The 19,717-nt window shown below is 40.1% G+C and overlaps 1 protein-coding gene and 1 long non-coding RNA gene across 2 annotated transcripts in view; both read right to left on the bottom strand.

The window, feature by feature from the left end:
* The window catches only part of TMEM135 (transmembrane protein 135), a 351,789-nt gene that overhangs the window by 189,240 nt on the left and 142,832 nt on the right, over window positions 1-19,717 (bottom strand). The gene's annotated exons all lie outside the window — the stretch shown is intronic.
* Window positions 1,216-19,411, bottom strand: LOC115468441. Its single transcript, XR_003941869.1, has 4 exons — window positions 19,401-19,411; window positions 10,219-10,222; window positions 2,269-2,277; window positions 1,216-1,312 (listed from the first exon to the last, which is right to left on the bottom strand). It is a non-coding gene; the product is annotated as an uncharacterized LOC115468441 (long non-coding RNA).

Here is a 19,717-nt window from a genome sequence, read left to right as displayed (position 1 = left end):
TTTATAACATCTAGAAACTATACTTCCTTAGCATGTTCCAATAAGGCAATTTTATAAAAAAACACATAATACCCATTATAAAATTACCCTCTTTATAACTAGTGTGCTGACCCTGAAATAAAGAGAGAAGAAACAAAATGCATCTCAATTTTACACCTGAAGGGCTAGGCAGCTCTTTCCATTTTGTTTCAATGAGAAAAACCCTTAGTCAGTCTTGCTCTAAAATTCAGTACTAACTATACATCAAATGAGAGTCCAATTATTTAACAAGTCAATCAAAAATCTGCCAAAAAGTTCTTAAATATATCATATTTTAACATTATGTGCTGTCATATTGGCTCTTCACTATTTAATTTAATCAATGTCTTCTATACAGTGTCCTCAAATAACAAGGAAACACGCAAAAAGGTATTAGTTAGGGAAGAGAAGCTAGAATTTATGGGTTTTTAGTTTGGTCTTCAAGCCAGAAATAGGGAGGGTTGCACCATAGTAACATAGTAAATGGTTACAGCTAAAGACCTGTAAGGTCCATCCAGTCTGCCCAACAAGATAAACTTATTTTACATGGTATACAATACTACTACTACTACTACTACTATTTAGCATTTCTATAGCGCTACAAGGCATACGCAGCGCTGCACAAACATAGAAGAAAGACAGTCCCTGCTCAAAGAGCTTACAATCTAATAGACAAAAAATAAATAAAGTAAGCAAATCAAATCAATTAATGTGAACGGGAAGGAAGAGAGGAGGGTAGGTGGAGGCGAGTGGTTACGAGTCAAAAGCAATGTTAAAGAGGTGGGCTTTCAGTCTAGATTTAAAGGTGGCCAAGGATGGGGCAAGACGTAGGGGCTCAGGAAGTTTATTCCAGGCGTAGGGTGCAGCGAGACAGAAGGCGCGAAGTCTGGAGTTGGCAGTAGTGGAGAAGGGAACAGATAAGAAGGATTTATCCATGGAGCGAGTTTGATTTGTCCATGCCTTTCTCAGGGCACAGACCGTAGAAAGTTCTTGTACTAAAGAACAGGGCCCAGCACTGTTCTTGTACTAAAAGTTCTGAAGCCCCTTAAAATATATACTCTAGCCCATCCCTATCTATTCAGTCACGATCATAGACCGTAGAAGTCTGCCCAGTTTGTCCAGCACTGGTTTTGCTTCCCAATTACCGGCGTTGCCACCCAATCTCTGCTAAGATTCCGTGGACCCACTCCTTCTAAACAGGATTCCTTTGTGTTTATCCCACGCATGTTTGAATTCCATTACTATTTTCATCTCCACCACCTCCCGCGGGAGTACATTCTACATATCCACCATTCTTTCCGTGGAAAAGGGTGAAAATTTTTATTCTCCAGAAAACTTAGAAGTACAAAGTTGTTTTTCTGGTACCAGGGACAGAGGGGAGGGGACATGGCTATGACTTGAGGAGACAGTGTGCATAGGAGAACAGTGAGGCAGCTCAGAGTAAGACCCTAAATGCATTTATATGAAAATCAGGAGCTTAAGCATGGTACAATATTTACCAGGCAGCCAATGCAGAACTCTCTGCAGAAGGACAACATTAGAACAGTGCTGAAAGGGAAACAGGAAGGTGTGTAACAGACCTCTGAATAAGTTATAAAGAACAGTTAGGACAGGGAAACCACCAAGAATGCTATTATAGTAGGGGAACCAAAATCTCAACACTTGAGTCAGTTATGTAAAGGTACAAGAGAGTCTTTTTAGCATATAGCTATACAGACCATTAAGCAGTGAATTTTGAACCTGTCTGTGAAGTTTGCTGATACTACAGGTTAGTTTTCAATGGAAGGTCCCCTTATGGATTTTCCCTTTGAAAATCTGGTGCCAGATTATATACCTGCTTTATAGCAGATGTCAAGGAAGCACCGTTTTATTTTATTTATTTTGGATTTAGCTCATACCTATTAAGTCAGGGCTTCTCAACCCAGTCTTCGAGCCACACCTAGCCATCAGGTTTCCAGGATACTCACAATGAATATGCACAAGATAAATTACATACAATGGAGGTAGGGTATGCAAAGCTGTCTCATGCATATTCGTTGTAGGTATCCTGGGTGTGTCCTGAGAACTGAGTTGAGAACCTCTGTTTTAAAGTACTCATCGGGATTTTAAAATGAAATCTTTACATGAAATTTCCCTTCTCTGCCCCAGAGCCATCCCAGTTTGCCACAGGCAAAAGTCTGTGTATCATGAAAGGGTGCAGGCATGTTTGGCCACTGAAAAAAAGGCCAGTTCTCAGCTCATGAAACCTACCTCTGAAAACTGTCTGCTAGATTTAACAGAAAAGATAGGCAAATGGGAGTCAAGCATGAAACAAGGACAAAAATAATCCATGGCTTATTTCTAAAATTACAACAAATATATACACTTTAAAAACAAAACTATTATTTTCTGGGCATATAGCTAGCATCACTACACATTAAAATAAATCACTGAAATCAAGATACTCCCCTGACAGAGGAATTTGAAAATATCATAAATAAACCTCTGTAGTTCCCAACTGAAATGATTTTAAAGCTGGACCATAAAACATATACTTTGGTATTTCCGGGGGGGGGGGGGGGGGGGGTGGGGGGGGTCTGTCTATCGTATTTTGAGAGGAAAAAGCAATTTTTTAAAAGTTACAATTATAAAAAATGAAAAGGTTATTGATTCCGTGCCACTGTTTCTTAGCAATGAAACAAATGCTTGAGCATGTTAACTTATTATTTGTGCTCCAAGGAAAATAAATAGCACCATGTTTCTTGAGTGGTTTAGAATAATTGACAATTTTGTCAGGTTAATATGTGCCAAAAATGCATCTCTAAGGCAGGGGTAGGCAATTCTGGTCCTCAAGAGCCCAGGCAAGTTAACTTTTCAGGATATCCATAATGAATATGCATGAGATAGATCTGTATACCAAGAGGAGATGCTTTTGTGACATGATGCTCATACTCACAGATGTGATGGCAACACAGTGGGGGGGAGGGGGGGTGGGGGGTGTGTATATACTGCAAATATGCTCTACAGGTTACTCAGATCAATGCGCCACACTCGGTAAGGCGGGTGTATACACTGCATACCCGCACTGATTGCAATACAACACAATGTGTATATAGGATTTGTTAGATCGCTACGAAAAAATATATAATTTATTAATGAAAACCAAAAATAATATGATTTATATATATAATTTTTGGTTTTCATTAATAAATTATATATTTTTTCTTAACGATCTGCTTTGTTTATTTTTCGTCTTGGAGTTTGCAGATCGTCTGCGTTTTTGCTTTATAGGATTTGTTATCCCTGTGAGTTGTGGTATATTGGACAAACGATATGCAAGATCAAGTGTAGGATAGCTCAACATTTGAGCAATCTTCGTGTGCAGAGACAGGAGGTCCCCCTCGTGTCACACTGGGTGGCGATGGGGCACACTGGCTACTGTGTTGATCTAGTTCACTTCACAGCTACAGTCTTTGTTCCAATTTCAGCACAGCTTCAGTTTCCAACACAATTTCAATTCAGGCGTAGCCTCAGTTTCTAGTACATCTTTTGCTTCCAGCCTTGGTGCCAGTTCCAGTATTAAGGAATTGTGAAGTCCTGTACCGTGACTGAAGAACAAGACCATTGGGCTGTGGTCTAGGACACCTTTTAAGTCTAAGTGGGCCTGCGGTTACAGGGACAGCTCATGGGAGTTTGTTGCCTACTGTTTTGACTCACTCTGGTCTATCAGCTTCTATTCTGGTTCCAGTTCCAGTTTGGTATTCCAGCTTCGATCTTGCATTCACTTTCCAGACCTGCGGTCTGTCCTCCAGTCGGGGTCTGTTACCATCGTAGTTACCTGTGGAAGCCCAGATCTCCCGTGGGGTCCAAAGGAGCCTTGGGGGGGGGGGGTACTGCTGGGTTAGTGCAGGAGCCCTTACCACCACCTCAATGGGTGGTAAGAGCTCTCCCTTGAAATGCCACATGGAAAGTGCTTCACTTGCCAGACGGCCATTTCCTCAAAAAAAAAAAAAAAAAAAAAAAAAAGAACCACCAGCACAGGCCCCCTTTTGCCACAGCTTGGTAAAAGAGGCCCTAAGTAACTTAAAATTGATCCTAAATAATACTGGTGGTAACCAATGATATTTTCGAAAAAAAAAGGGGTAATATATTTTCTATCCTTACGTAATAATCTAAGTGCCGCATTCTGAAGCATTTGCAAACATTTCAAATTTACTACTACTACTTAACATTTCTAGAGTGCTACTAGGGTTACGCAGCCCTGTACAGTTTAACAAAGAAGGACAATCCCTGCTCAAAGGAGCTTACAATCTAAAGGACGAAATGTCAAGTTGAAATTCCAGCATAGACTATATATTACCACTGAATTAAGAATGAATGCAGCCATTTGAGCACTTTACCCCCGTGCTGAAGGATGTCAGCTGCTGGAAGAGAATGGTGGTGTCCATAGTATTGAAAGAATCACTTAGGTCCAACGGTATCAAGACTATTTGAAAAGGCTCTGCTACACAAGGCCACTGCATCAATTTTGCAGCCAGTCCTATAGCTTACCTGTATGTGGGTAATAATGCTGGCTTCCTCCACTAATTCTCTAAGGCAAGTGCCTGCTTTATCATTCTTGACAAAAGAGGACTGTTAGAAATTGGTGTCAAGTTGGTTAAAATGTTGGGGTCCACACCAGGTTTTTTTTCTTTTAGCATAGGGCAAATGAAAGCATCTTTTAAGAAGCAGTTAGAAAAAAAGCCTTTTCTCAGTGATAAGCTATTATTTTCAGCAATCATTTTGACCTTCTTCAATCAGCTAAGTTGGTTCTGGATCTAAGGGCTCGGGGTGAAGTTTGCTTTATTCAGAATCGCCTTTAGTTTGTCTTGTGACAATTGAGCTGAATTCCATTAATTGTGGCCCTTATTTTAGAACCATCCCCACATACAAATGGCAACATTTAAACATCTAGAGCGGCCCAAACATATAAATGCCATTTCAGAACAGGGGCCATTCACACATGAGGAAGCTAACTACATGCTGATATCAAGGGAGTGTGGGTAAGGTGGGGAGAGGGAGTGTCCTCGATAGGACTACTTCAGAGGTGTTGATTACCCATTTCATATATGGAATTCATGCCTGTACTGAAAAAGACTAAGTCCCTGTTAAAAGAGGAAGCTGTAAATACCAACATCTGGGGCCCCTCCATCACTCACCCCATCTGGGCCCCCCTGTCTTCCAAGGCATCTGACCCCCTGAAGGCGGCATCTCTCTTCCCCCCCCCCCCCCCCCCCCATTAAACACAACATGTGATACCTTCTCCTGAGTCCCTAACCCCTCACCCAAATTTTCAAATATGGAAGATGACTGCCTAGACTTACTAAGAGTCTCTGGGGTCTAATGAGGTGAGAGTGATAACTACATATCAAACATATCATTTCTTCTCCTTGTCAAAGTCTCACATGAATGGAAATGCATACTGCCCCTCTTGACGTCATCTATGAAAGCGAAGCAGAGTGAATCAAGCCCTATAACTATGTCAGTCCAAGTCATGACACTGCTATAATGAGGAATGGTAACTTACATAACACAAGAAGAGCCATACTGGGTCAGACCAATGATCCATCTAGCCCAGTATCCTGAACAGTGGCCAATCCAGGTCACAACTACCTGGCAGAAACCCAATTAGTAGCAACATTCCATGCAACTTACATAACCAGAAATCAATATAGGATCCTTCTTCTCAACTATGCAAAGATATTATTCAGTAAGCATTTCAGAAGAGTGCAACTTGTACCTGAACGACTATATCAGTGTGCTACTTTATTCAGCATAAGGCTATTACTTTTTTAAAAGTATTTAAAAAAATAATAATGCTAGATATTTAACAGTAAATGTCCAAAAACTGTTACAAGTTTCAAACAAAATATAAATGATGTCAGCAACTGACTAGACTTGTTTCCTCCAAAACTGTTCTGTGTTTTGCTCAAACCTCTGTACAGATATGGCAGAGCCATAATTGCATCTCCAAGGAGCAACAAAAATACCAAATGCAGCCATGCAGAATTAATTGCCTTGCTAACCCTGAAACATTTCCTATTACAATCAAAACAAACTGATAATATCTTTAAAAACGCTTGTTTTCTTCTGAGAAAAACTTTTATTGAGATGGAGAGTTATAACAGGAAGAAGTTGTCCCTTTAAAAAAAAAAAAAGAGCTTGCTTCTTTAAAAACAAAATCATGATAGAAAACCATCTTCTACCACTAAGTGGTTAACAACATGAACACCATACTTTATGCTGTTGACAGAACAAAAACAAAAGATCGTGCACGAATGGTCTCCAAAATATTAACGCCTGGATTCTATAAATAATTTGGTTTTATAAACACATCTGCCTATGTAATTTACCATGAAACTACTTTCAGAGGATATATGAGTACGTCAGATTTCTTTCATTGTGTTCAAATGGAGACGGATATAGAGTTCGACAAGGATAATGGAGCTGCTGTCATCTTCCTCAAATATGGAAAATGAACGAAGCAGATCGTTAAAAGATCACCTTGATTTTACGTTGAAAAAACAGCTCAGTCAGAGATGCCAAAAAAGAATACTGACATGAAGTCTATCGGACAGTCTCATATCTCTGAAATTTTTTTTTCAGCAATTTCAGAGATACGAGATCTTCTGTACATTTTATTTCAGCATATATCCAATATATATCCATTATATTTGACAGTAAAGGAGTGTTGTGTAGCCCCTGAAGCAGCCCTGTTCGGCGAAACACAGCCTGTGTTGGGCTGTTTGTGTGTATATTTTTTTAATTGGTTTTTATTAATAAACAACGTTTTGTCTTTTAACGATCTGCTTCGTTCATTTTCCATTTTGGAGTTTGCAGACCGTCTGCCTTTGCGCTTTCTTGGACCCCCCCCCCCCCCCCCCGCATCTTCCTCAAATATACTGAAACACAATATACAACTAGTAGCTAAGTTAACGAATAAGGTCAAGTATGGCACAGTATCAGAAATAGTAAAACAACAACCATACAAGCATAATTTAAAACCCTCACCAGTTTAATTTTTTTTGGTTTAAATTGAGGGAGAAAAAGACTTCAGAAGCTCAATCACCATAAAACAGTAAAAAAAAAAAAAAAATAGCTACAACAAAGACCATCATTAGTTAGAATTACTTCCCACAAATGTTTGCAATTTTCAAATGTTTTCAAATAAATACAATTTCAATTTTGAATATAGTATAATGGTATAATTTTTCAATAGCAGCAAAAAATAAGATTAGCGGTAACTTATCTGAAATAGCTTAGGGCTTCTTTTACAATGCCGCACTACCGATTCCTGCGTGGCAAATGAGAGGAAGCCCATCGGAATTGAGGGGTCCTTCTACTAAGCTGCGCAACATGTTTTTGACACACGTTGAGACCCCCTTTTAACGCAGCAGGTAAAAGGCTGTTTTTAAAAAAAAAAATTTTTTTTAAGAAAAGAAATGGCTATGCGGCAAGTGAAGCACATGCCGCGCAGCTATTTGGGGGAGGAGCACTTACTGCCACTCACTAAGGTGGCGGTAAGGGCTCCCACGCTAACACAATGGTAACCGGGCAGTGCACAGCACTGCCTGATTACTGCCGGATAAACACTGGCGCTACAAAAATAAAAATACTTTTGTCGCACCGGAAATGGTGCATTGCTGGGGGTGGGAACTATTGCCGGTACTTCTTGTTTAGCAAGCGGTAAGCCCGCGTTGGTCTTACTCCCACTTAGTGAAAGACCCCCTGAATGGACTTTCTCTCATTTGCCGCATCAGGAGTCGGTAGAGCAGCTTTGTAAAACAGGCCCTTAGTGCGATGGAGCTCTCTATTTCACTATAGTAGCTTCCTCAGGAGCAGCTTTTCAAAATCTGATAAGTGTCCGTTACTGCAATTGCCGGCTTGGCGGTCACACATCTCAAAGCCTAATACGTAGAAATACATAATACTTAGATGTTCATACAAAAGAATACAGCTAGACTCATGACAGAGAACTTAAAACTTTAACCATGATGCTCCGGATTCCTTCACTCTTTCCCCATCCCTAAAATATCTTCTTACGCTCTTTCCTATCCATTGAGATTTCCACATCTACACCTGTAACAATCCCAAAGGATACAGCTGAGCATGGCTGTAAGACTATTTGTATCATGCAAAACAAAAACAAATTAATATTTAATCTTTAATAAATTTGCTTAACCCTCGATTCCCACTTTTGCATTTTGCACAACCATATCAAAACAATATTTAAAAAAAAATCAAACTAAAAAGCATATAAAACATAAGATAAACACAACATATAATATGTTAACATTAAAAAATCTATGCAAAAATATTTAGAAAACACACCAAACAAATCTGCTCAGGCAGTCACACAGTAAAAAAGTAACAAAATCTGTGAATACATTATATATAGCAAATGTTTAAAAAATAATAATTTAATCAGTAATATCAAACATCAGTCATCCTTTATTTAGGAAAAAATAAAATTGATCAAGAAGACAGCTAGAGACACTCCCCATACCTCAACCTATGTATTAGTAGTAATGGAGAAGAATTAAGGGGGCCTTTTACTAAGGTGCGCTGAAAAATGGCCTGCGCAAGTGTAGGCGCGTATTTTGGACGCACACAGATCCATTTTTCAGCACGCCTATAGAAAATGCCTCTTTTTTGGCCAAAAATGGACGTGTGACAAAATAAAAATTGGCGCGCATCCATTTTGGGTCTGAGACCTTAACGCCACCCATTCACTTAGTGGTAAGATCTGATGCGCTAACTGGGCAGTAATCATCTATGCGTGTACTACTACTACTACTATTTAGCATTTCTATAGCACTATAAGGCATACACAGCGCTGCACAAACATAGAAGAAAGACAGTCCCTGCTCAAAGAGCTTACAATCTAATAGACAAAAAATAAAGTAAGCAAATCAAATCAATTAATGTGTACAGGAAGGAGGAGAGGAGGTTACCAGTGGTTACGAGTCAAAAGCAATGTTAAAGAGGTGTACAATGACAATTACCACCCAGTTAGTGCTGTGCACCGGAAAATAAAATATGTTTTCAGGTACGCATAAAAAATGAAATTACCACCCGCACCAAGCACCATCCAAACTCCTTTTCCCAGTCCCAATCCTAGTCTCCAGCTCCTCTTTCACATGAAGCGCCTTACTCCATCTCCCTCCCTCTGTTCCCTTTTTTTGGTCATCCACCCCAGCCTCTCTATCCAACTACCTTCTTTCACATTCATCATGTAGCAAGAAAAGGGGGAGGACAGCTGAATATAAGGCCGCATCCTCCTCCTTTGTTTTCTAGGACCTGACTGATACTTTTAACCATATAACAGTATGGTGTCTTGTACAGTTCAGGAGCAGGCTTAAGGTTCAGGCCTAAAGTATGTACATATGTGACCATCTCTGGGAAAAAGTGATTAAAGTAGCAGATCTAAAATATTGAGAATGGCCAATTTTTCAAGCCATGGGTCCATAAGTAGACTGCAAAAGTTACATGTTTGAACTTCTGTAACTTTTTTTTTCCATATGAAATGAAGGAGTTGTATTTAAATTGCACTACAAATTATTTGCTCTAACAGAATTCATTAAAGCCTAATTTTTTTTTCTTTCTAGTGACTTTAGTCACCTTTTCCCAGAGATGGTCACATATGCACATACTTTAGGCCTGAACCTTAAGCCTGCTCCTGAACTGTACAGGACGCCATACTATTATATGGTTAAAAGTATCAGTCAGGTCCTAGAAAACAAAGGAGGAGGATGCGGCCTTATATTCAGCTGTCCTCCCCTTTTCTTGCTACATGATATCAATAGAAATCAAACAAAATAAAACATGGAAAAGAAAATAAGATGATACCTTTTTTATTGGACATAACTTAATACATTTCTTGATTAGCTTTCGAAGGTTGCCCTTCTTCGTCAGATCGGAAATAATACGGCTACCACACCCTTGCTACATGATGAATGTGAAAGAAGGTAGTTGGATAGAGAGGCTGGGGTGGATGACCAAAAAAAGGGAACAGAGGGAGAGAGATGGAGTAAGGCGCTTCGTGTGAAAGAGGAGCTGGAGACTAGGATTGGGACTGGGAAAAGGAGTGATTTGACAAACATTTATATCCCTAAAAACTGATAAAAACTATCCAATGCCACATTTTAAAAAATTCATAAAATGAATTTAAAAAACAACAACAATACTGTGATATAAGAGCTACCTTATTAAGGGAAATGTTGTGGGACTCAGTATGAGAGATGAGGTGTGTATGTATGAGTACCTGGGATTGGAGGGGGGGGGGGCGGAGAGAGAGGAGGGGATTTATGGGGGTAAAAGGAGGTTAGAGATTTAAGATAGAGTGAGCGATAGGATTTTAGGGTGAGCAATAGGATTTTAGGAAGAGCAATAGGATTTTAGGAAGAGCAGAGTCAATACTTCCCTTTCTTCTCTCTCCCCAGATCCAAAAATTACCTCTTCCTCCTTCTAAATTTGCAGATTATCCCAAAACCCTTTCCCCTCTTCATCCTCCCTTCATCACCTATCCTGATCAACTCTCATCCTCTTCTACCCAATGCCCAATCCACCTTCTTGCTGCCTTCTTGTCTTTCCATTCCTGATCCTCCCTTCCCATCCCTGTCTACTTGCCTCTCCTCCACAATACCTGAATATTCTCACCCATTCAAATCCTAAAGGAACAAAATCAAATATCCAGACACAAAGCAAGCTTATAAAATTATATATATAATTGAAATTTATGCAAAATTGCCATACAATCTGCTAGAGGAAACTGGAGACTGTCATTATCATCCATAACTGGAGGCTGTGATTATGATCCAGATTTTAAAAACCTAAATTAGATGCCATGGCCTCTCAGATCATTTTTTGAGGTTTTACTGATGACTTTTTGAGAAAGGCTGAGTTTGTACTGGTTCATTTGTTCTCTGTTTTGTTAGAATGCTACGTTACATCTTCAAGCTCTGCTAACAAGAATGAAGAAACCAAGAAACGTTACTTTTTTTTTCTTTTGTTTGTTTACATCATCTCTCCTTCTCTGGGATGTGTGACAAGGAGTTGAGGATTATCTTTTATCCATATTCACACAACGTGTAATGGTTGGCTATTTATAACAGCTTTTTCAAAATGGGATCTGCATAAGTGTTAATTCAGATATGTGATTTTATTTTTGTGATGTGGTGTTTTATAAGTACATAAGTATTGCCACACTGGGACAGACCAAAGGTCCATCAAGCCCAGGCGTCCTGTTTCCAACAGTGGCCAATCCAGGTCACAAATACCTGGAAAGATCCCCAAAACGTTCAATACATTTTATGCTGCTTATCTCAGAAATAAGCAGTAGATTTTCCCCATTTTAATAATGGTCTATGGACTTTTCCTTTAGGAAGCCGTCCAAAACCTTTTAAAACCCCGCCAGGCTAACCGCCTTTATCACATTTTCTGGCAAGGAATTCCAGAGTTTAATTACATGTTGAGTGAAGAAAAGTTTTCTCCGATTTGTTTTAAATTTACTACTTTGTAGCTTCATCGCATGCCCCCTAGTCCTAGTATTTTTGGAAAGAAAAAACAAACGATTCACGTCTACCCATTCCACTCCACTCATTATTTTATAAACCTCTATCATATCTCCCTTCAGCCGTCTTTTCTCCAAGCTGAACAGCCCTAGCCGCTTCAGCCTTTCCTCATAGGGAAGTCGTCCCATCCCCTTTATCATTTTCATCAACCTTCTCTGTACCTTTTCTAATTCCACCATAGCTTTTTTTTCAGATGTGGTGACCAGAATTTAACACAATATTTGAGGTGCAGTCGCACAATGGACCGTTATAACGTCCTCATTTTTGTTTTCCATTCCTTTCCTAATAATACCTAAATAATATCTATTTGCTTTCTTAGCCACCGCAGCAAACTGAGCAAAGGGTTTCAACATATCATCAACAACAACGCCTAGATCCCTTTCTTGGTCGATGACTCCTAATGTGGAACCTTGCATTACATATCTGTATTGTTATAATTCCAATATGTTTTGCTTTCTATGCTTGTTGTTACTCGTATGTATTGTCATTTTTCCATCTGTGTCTATTTGAATATTGTAATTTTATGTTGTTATTTTGTACATCACTTAGGGCTCCTTTTCTAAGGTGCACTTACAGATTTAGCACATGCTAACGATTAGAGTGCATTAAATGCTAAGACACCCACAGGAATATAATGGGCTGCTTATTATTTAGCGCATGCTAATCATTAGTACACCTTAGTAAAAGGGCACTTTAGAGTTTTATAAATTAGGCAGTACTAAAATGAATATTGCTTAAGTTTAAGAAAACAGTCCAACACAACAGAACATTTTAGTCAAGCCAGATAGTGGACTATATTGTTTAGTGCTACACATATTTTCCATGAATTTCATTCTTTGACAAAAAAAATACAGGGGAAACATTTGTCCTGTAGGATTGTATTCCCACAGGACTTAAGATTCTTACGTTTTCTGGCTGCAGCATCCAGTGAGGGACTAAATTTGATCCAGCTGCTCAGTAACAAAACAAATATTGAGCCAATATATTTTATTAAAGCAGCTGGAATGAGCTTATGCATTATTCTTGCCAAGTCTAATGAATTATAGAACGGAATATACTGTATAATCCATCTAGATTCCTTATATCCAACTAGGTTTATGTGTATTGACCTGTGTTCCATATACGGTATTTGAGTTACTTGTTATATATTTTCTAGATTGCTTTAAACTCAAGGAATAAGCAATCAAAAAATATATAAAAACAAATGCATCCTACAATTCAAAGACTAAATTTAAAAATTCAGTAAATTTGTACAAAGGAAACTATTGTTGGTCATAATGGCACCATAGGTGACTGGTTGGGTAGCTCCTTCCAGTGATATGGCTACCCAGAGGATCTCTCCAGTGAAGTGACCAGCAGCGCTGATGACAATGGCTATGCAGGAATATACCTCTGACACTGGACCAAAACTGGTGGTAACATGGTACCTTTCTGACCTTGTGCCCTGGGTAGCTGCTCAACTTCCCCATCCCTTATTATGGTCCTGAGTGCTAGAGATAAATTCTGTATCAGGAACCAAGTTTAAAGTCATGGTGTGTGGGGGTGTGAGGGTGTGGGGGGGGGGGGTAGAAACAAGTGGAACAGTGGCAACTATAAATTATAATCTGATCACCCATTTTCATCAGTAGGTGATCAAACTACCATAAAGCTAGACTTCTACTATAGTGAAATCAGTTTGAAATTAATTCCATTTCAGTTCCAAAAGCTTTTCAATGCATGTATTTCCAACCAAAACACAACACACCTCCTTCAAGAAAGTTATGGTACACAAGAGAGAAAACCATTAGATGAATAAAGTAGTAACATGTTTTACTTTTATTCTGCTGAAGACTTAGGATCTTGTGTCTCTACCACCTTGAATGGCCACCTTTCAACATGCTTGCATTCAGACTGACAAAGAGGCCCTTTTCACTTAAGTATGGTCATGTTTTTGTGTTTACTATGCTTTAACAGCAAACATTATTGAAAAGTAGGTGCAAAGGCTGTGTAGTAATGGTTGAGGTGTGCCCAAAGTGTCTCTTATAGTTCTTCAATACTGGGACATTGTCTAAGCTGGTATCTGGAGGGGGGGATCTACATGAGTGATCCTGAGGATGAGGTGGTGTATATTGGAAGTCACAACCAGAAATAGAGATGTCAGAGTGAGGTTTCAGAAAGTAGGTAGGTGAGGAACTCTAGGGACATTCGTGAAGATGGTGATATATATATTTGGGGTCAATTCGCCCATTTAGAGGGTGCAAAAGAGTCTGCAGTCGATAGTTCTTCAGGCAGGGTGGTAAATAAAAAATATTTGCTATTCAAAGCCAGAGTAGAGGCTTTTGGGGAGGCTAAACAGAGATGAACTGGATGCAAATACCGTATCACAAAGTATTTCAAGCCTGCCCCAGGGAATGCATCAGCCATATAAGGCATAATGCCCTTTACATAAACAAACAGAATGGTTCACATCATGTCAGCAATAACTGGAATAAGACATGGCAACCACTCAAAAAAATGCAGGCTATGATAAATACAAGCAGGCAAAAACATCTCCCTTGTCTACTATTTAATCTCCATCTAGCCTTATACTTACTGAAACATACTTTTACCCCTGCTTCATAGGATTTAATGGCAAAAACATCTGTACTCATACGTACAAGAAATATTTACCATAGTCACAATATTACCCACAAAGATAACTTTCCCCAATGAAAAGCAGTTTTAATGGGGCAAAATGTCTTTGTGGATCTTTCCTTTCTCATGCTAGCATAGACTGTTATACACAGCTACAAAAAGCATGCACAGAAATAAGATGCTAAGATGCTAAAATTTAGGCTGCACCAGCAGATGATAGCACTGCAGCCATCGGCCCTAAAAATGGATCATCTTTAACTACCTCCTAAATGCTGATAAGGTAATTCAGGACACAACTGAGTAGCAGAAAGAGCATTCCAGCAAGTGAGCAGAGTCATAAAAATGAGGCACATGCACACAAATCTCCTATATACCACTTTAATAGAAGATACCGTAAATAGGGCTTGCTTGGATGAATGAAAAGCATGAGCCAGTTGGTAAAAAGGCAGCCTAGAACTAAGAGTAGTAAAGGACACAGCACACAGGGCCTTAAAAACAAGAACTGGCAGTTGAAATGTAATGCACTGGTTGACAGGAAACCAGCGCAAGGTGAAAACCCCAAGGAAAAGGTCATCAAATTTCCTATACCCCAGGAGTAGATGGGAAGCCACATTTAAAGTAATCCAAATCACCCTACTTATAAGTTGCAGGCAGGCCAAAATATAAAGAATTACAATAACCTAAAAAAAAAAAGAAAACGTAAAACAAATGCTTACATAATAGTGTAAAGGTAAAAAGAAAACTAATAATCAAAGCTTATAATAAATAGTATAGTAAAGAATTATAATACTACATGTGGAATTACAAGAATAGGTCAATAAACATAAGCCCAGCTGGTTATAAGGAATCTAAAAAGGATTTCTTGCTAGAACATGCATATCAATGCAAGAGTCCAAATACGAACCATAGTAGCAAACTTCTGTGCAGAAAGAAATTTTTAAAAGAACTAAGGTCTGCCGAGAAACAAAAATAACTTCCCACTTAGAACAGTTAACTATAAAATTGTCATCACTCAATCATGTGGAGTTGACAGCCAATAATTAGCCAGTTCACAAAGACTGGGTTAAAACACACACAAACACACGCACACATGATGCCATCATCATACAACCTATATCCACCCCCACACACACCTCCTTAAATTGTTAGGTGTAGTACATAGAGGCCTCAAATAAAGGTTGAAAAGAAGAGCCTCCAAATTTAATAGGAACCCATTCGGAAAGCCTACTAGAATTAAACCTAACTTGTTGCATGCAGAAAAGGGATGTCGTCTGGAAAGCAGTATATACTAATACTCGAAGTTTGGGAAATAAGGTTTTAGATCTTGAGGCTGTGAAAGAAGAGGCTGATTTCGATTTAGTGGAGATCACAGGGAGACGGTTCACAGACAGCCATGACTGGGATATAGTTATACCGGGTTATAATCTGTTCAAGAAAGACAGGGCAGGGATTAAGGAGGGGGAGTGGCACTATATGTTAAAGATAATATTAAAGCCACACAATTGAGGGACCTACAAGGTAAGAAAGAAACACTGTGGGTCAATCTAGAAAAAGGGAATGGCAAATGAATTTACACTGGTGTGATATACAGGCCTCCTTCAGACAGAAGAAATGGACAGAGATTTAATTGAATACATTCAAAATATAGCTGTGAAAGGTGAATTACTACTAATAGGTGATTTTAATGTCAGAGGTTGACCAGGGTATCCCTACTGCAGAGTCTTTTAGAAGCAGGGAGATCCTGGCTTCGAGGAACTATTCCAGCAGTTGGTAAAAGAACCCACGTGAGATGGGGCCATACTGGACTTTGTGCTTACTGATGGGAAGAGTGTTTCTGATGTTATAGTAGGTGATGATCTGGCATCCAGTAATCACCAGATGGTGTGGTTTAACATTAAGATAGGTGTGGAGAGAGTTCATTCAAAAGTGAAAGTTCTAGACTTCAAAAAAAACCAACAACTAACTTTATTCAGATGGGAGATTACCTCAAGGAATTGCTGTCTGGATGGAACATCTGGAAGAAGTAGGAAAACAGTGGGCAAAACTGAAAGGAGCTATTGTAAGGGCAAGAAACCTTTTTATAAGAAAAGTAAATAAAAGTATGAGGAAAGGAGGTGCTTTGATTCTCAAAAGTAGCAGCTGAAAAGGTAAGGAAAAAGAGGTTAGCCTTTATAAACTACAAGAGATCGCAGAAAGAGGAAGACAGGCAACGATATCTGGAAAAGCTAAGAGAAGCTGGTAGCGTAGTCAGGAAAGCAAAGATGCAAATGGATGAAAAAATATCCAATACAGTAAAATGGTGGGGAAACAAGACATCTTTTAGATATGTTAGTGATAAGATGAAATGCAAAAGTGGCATTGTGAGACTCGAAGGTGAAGGGGAGGAATATGAAGAAGCTGATAAAGATAAGATGGAAATGCTTAACAAATATTTCTGTTCTGTGTTTAACAGCTGAAGGGCTAGGAGCAGGACCACAGAAGACAAACACAAATAGGAATGAAGGGGTGGAAGTCCTTGAATGATTTTCAAAGGAATGAGCTTGTGAGGATCTGGTTAAACTAAGGGTAGACAAAGCGAAGCGGCTGGATGGCATACATCCAAGGGTACTGAAGGAACTCAGGAAAATTCTAGCAGTTCCGCTGACTGACCTGTTCAATGCTTCTTTAAAGTTAGGAGTGGTCCCAGAGGACTGGAGAAGAGCAGATGTGGTCCCTCTCCACAAAAGCGGAAGTAAGGAAACGTTGGGAACTACAGGTCAGTAACCAGCTTATTTTCAAAAGAGAAGGCCGGCCATCTTCCGATACAAATTGGGAGATGGCCGGCCATCTCTCAAGGCCAGCGAAATCGGCATAATCGAAAGCCGATTTTGGCCGGCCTCAATTGCAGTCCGTCGCGGAGCTGGCCAAACTTAAAGGGGGCGTGTCGGCAGGGTACAGGAGGCGGGACGGGGCGTGGTAGGAGATGGCTGGCTTCACCCAATAATGGAGAAAAGAAAGCTGGCCCTCACGAGCATTTGGCCGAGTTTACTTGGTCCCTTTTTTTTTCAGGTCCAAGTCCCAAAAAAGTGCCCGAACTGACCAGATGACCACCGGAGGGAATCGGGGATGACCTCCCCTGACTCCCCCAGTGGTCACTAGCCCCCCTCCCACCCTCAAAAAACCAACTTTAAAAACTTTTTTGCCAGCCTCTATGCCAGCCTTAAATGTCATACCCAGCTCCCTGACAGCAGTATGCAGGTCCCTGGAGTAGTTTTTAGTGGGTGCAGTGCACTTCAGTCAGGTGGACCCAGGCTCATCCCCCCCTACCTGCTACACTTGTGGTGGTAAATGGGAGCCCCTCAACCCCCCCCAAAACCCACTGTACCCACATGTAGGTGCCCCCCTTCACCCATAAGGGCTATGGTAATGGTGTAGAGTTGTGGGGAGTGGGTTTTGGGGGGGATTTGGGGGGCTCAGCACCCAAGGTAAGAGAGCTATGCACCTGGGAGCTATTTTAATGTTTTTTTTTTATTTTTAGAAGTGCCCCCTAGGGTGCCCTGGCATGTCAGGGGGACCAGTGTACTACAAATGCTGGCTCCTCCCACGACCAAATGCCTTGGCTTTGGCCGAGTTTGAGATGGCCGGCCTCGGTTTCCATTATTGGCAAAAACCGAGGCCGGCCATCTCAAACATTTGGCCGGCCCCACCCATATTATCAAAACGAAAGATGGCCGGCCATCTCGTTCGAAAATACGGTTGGCCCCGCCCCTTCGCGGCGCCATCCTCGGAGATGGGCACCCTTAGAGATGGCCGGCCCCATTCGAAAAATGGGGGGGGGGGGGGGCTGTGCAACTTTCCCTCTGCCAGGTCGCACATTTCTGATGCAACTTTATATTTTCTGAGTGCGAGACCTGATAAACCGCAAGCTTGACAGCCGGAGACAGAACAGGTGGAGTTCTGCTATTGCCGGTGATCCAACACAAGCCTGGAGGTTATAGGGAATGTAAGATAGCTGGATCGGGACAGAGCAGAGGAAGTGAGGAATGCTGGACTGCGGGAGGAGAGAGAAGGGGGAACACAAATGTCTTCCTGCCTTAAGGCTGCTGACTGGGAGTTTTTCTCTCCCCAGCGGGAATGTGGGAGACTTGACAGGTCTGACTTACAGAAAATGCCCAATGTGCGCCAAATTTCAGCTTGCAATGTTGGGCACCTATATAGAATCCAAGGGAAAACGACCAAAGTACAAGCACTATGAAACATTTTTACTCTAACTAAAATTCTCCAGTCAACACTTTTTGCGGAAAATGGAATACAAGACTTAGCAAAATGATGATAAAGTTTAGATTAGTCCAAGCCCCATGAAAAAGGTGAACTATTTGAAATACAAAGAGTTTGACATTCACAGTATGTTGGGCTCTAGCCAGACACTGTGTCTGCTTTACTGATAATGCTATTTGCATTAGATAAGAAAACATAACCATTATACACCACATGTAAAGCAGACTTGACAAGCATCACAAATGGTCTGCAGCTAATGCAAAAGCAGCCATTGTTACAAAAAACGATAAATGCATGTGACTCCCCCCCCCCCCCCCCCCCCAATCTTACATAATGCTTCATTATGCCAAACACACTGAAGTCAAGTGTAACCTAAATTCATACTTGTATGGTAATAATTCAAGATGAACACAGAATATACAGAATTTGGTATGTGGTGGAATGTTGGCAATTTGATCTATGTATCGTGTTTTGCTTATTTTCCTTCTAAGTAGAAGAGGAGGTTTTTGTTCTATTTTAGAAAAGGGTAGGGGAAAGGGCAAAGGAAGAGGGGGTCATGAGATATTTTTAGTAGTTTCCAGGAAAATCCTTTGGCACTTAGTAAAGTTTCTTAATTGCTGATGAAACTCTATTTTTGGAGCACATAAAATACTGAAGCTAAGGGCAGAGCGGAAGACAAGCATATCATTGCAGTGTAAAATGTAGAATACTAGTTGAATTTCTATAAAGGCCCAAATAGTGAATCTATAAATGCCTATTATTTAAAACAGTGGTATAAAAAGTACTTCACAAACCTATGCAAGCAGCTTTTCCTACATAAGCACACAACTGTGGAATGCACTACCAAAAGCCGTGAAAACAACATACGACCATCTAAACTTCAGGAAATCACTAAAAACCTACCTATTCAAAAAAGCATACCTTACTGACATAACCTAACAGCCTGAACCCTGCTACAAAACTAACTAAAGCTAGAATTGAACTCAACGCAACTCCTCCTCGTTACGATTCCCAAATATGTCTGTAAAACAAGTACCTATTCTACCATAATACCACTTTGTATTTGTTCTTTACCGGCTGGCGTACGCCTACGATATTATGTAAGCCACATTGAGCCTGCAAATAGGTGAGAAAATGTGGGATACAAATATAACAAATAAATAAATAAATAAAGTAGTCCTACAAAATAGATACATCATTGTATCAAAAACGTGATTTTGATCTCCCTGTTGCACACA

The sequence above is a fragment of the Microcaecilia unicolor genome, chromosome 4, assembly GCF_901765095.1.
Source record: "Microcaecilia unicolor chromosome 4, aMicUni1.1, whole genome shotgun sequence".
Lineage (NCBI taxonomy): Eukaryota > Metazoa > Chordata > Amphibia > Gymnophiona > Siphonopidae > Microcaecilia > Microcaecilia unicolor.
Note: the sequence above shows the minus strand (reverse complement) of the source record. Positions and strands in the feature narration are given on the sequence as shown.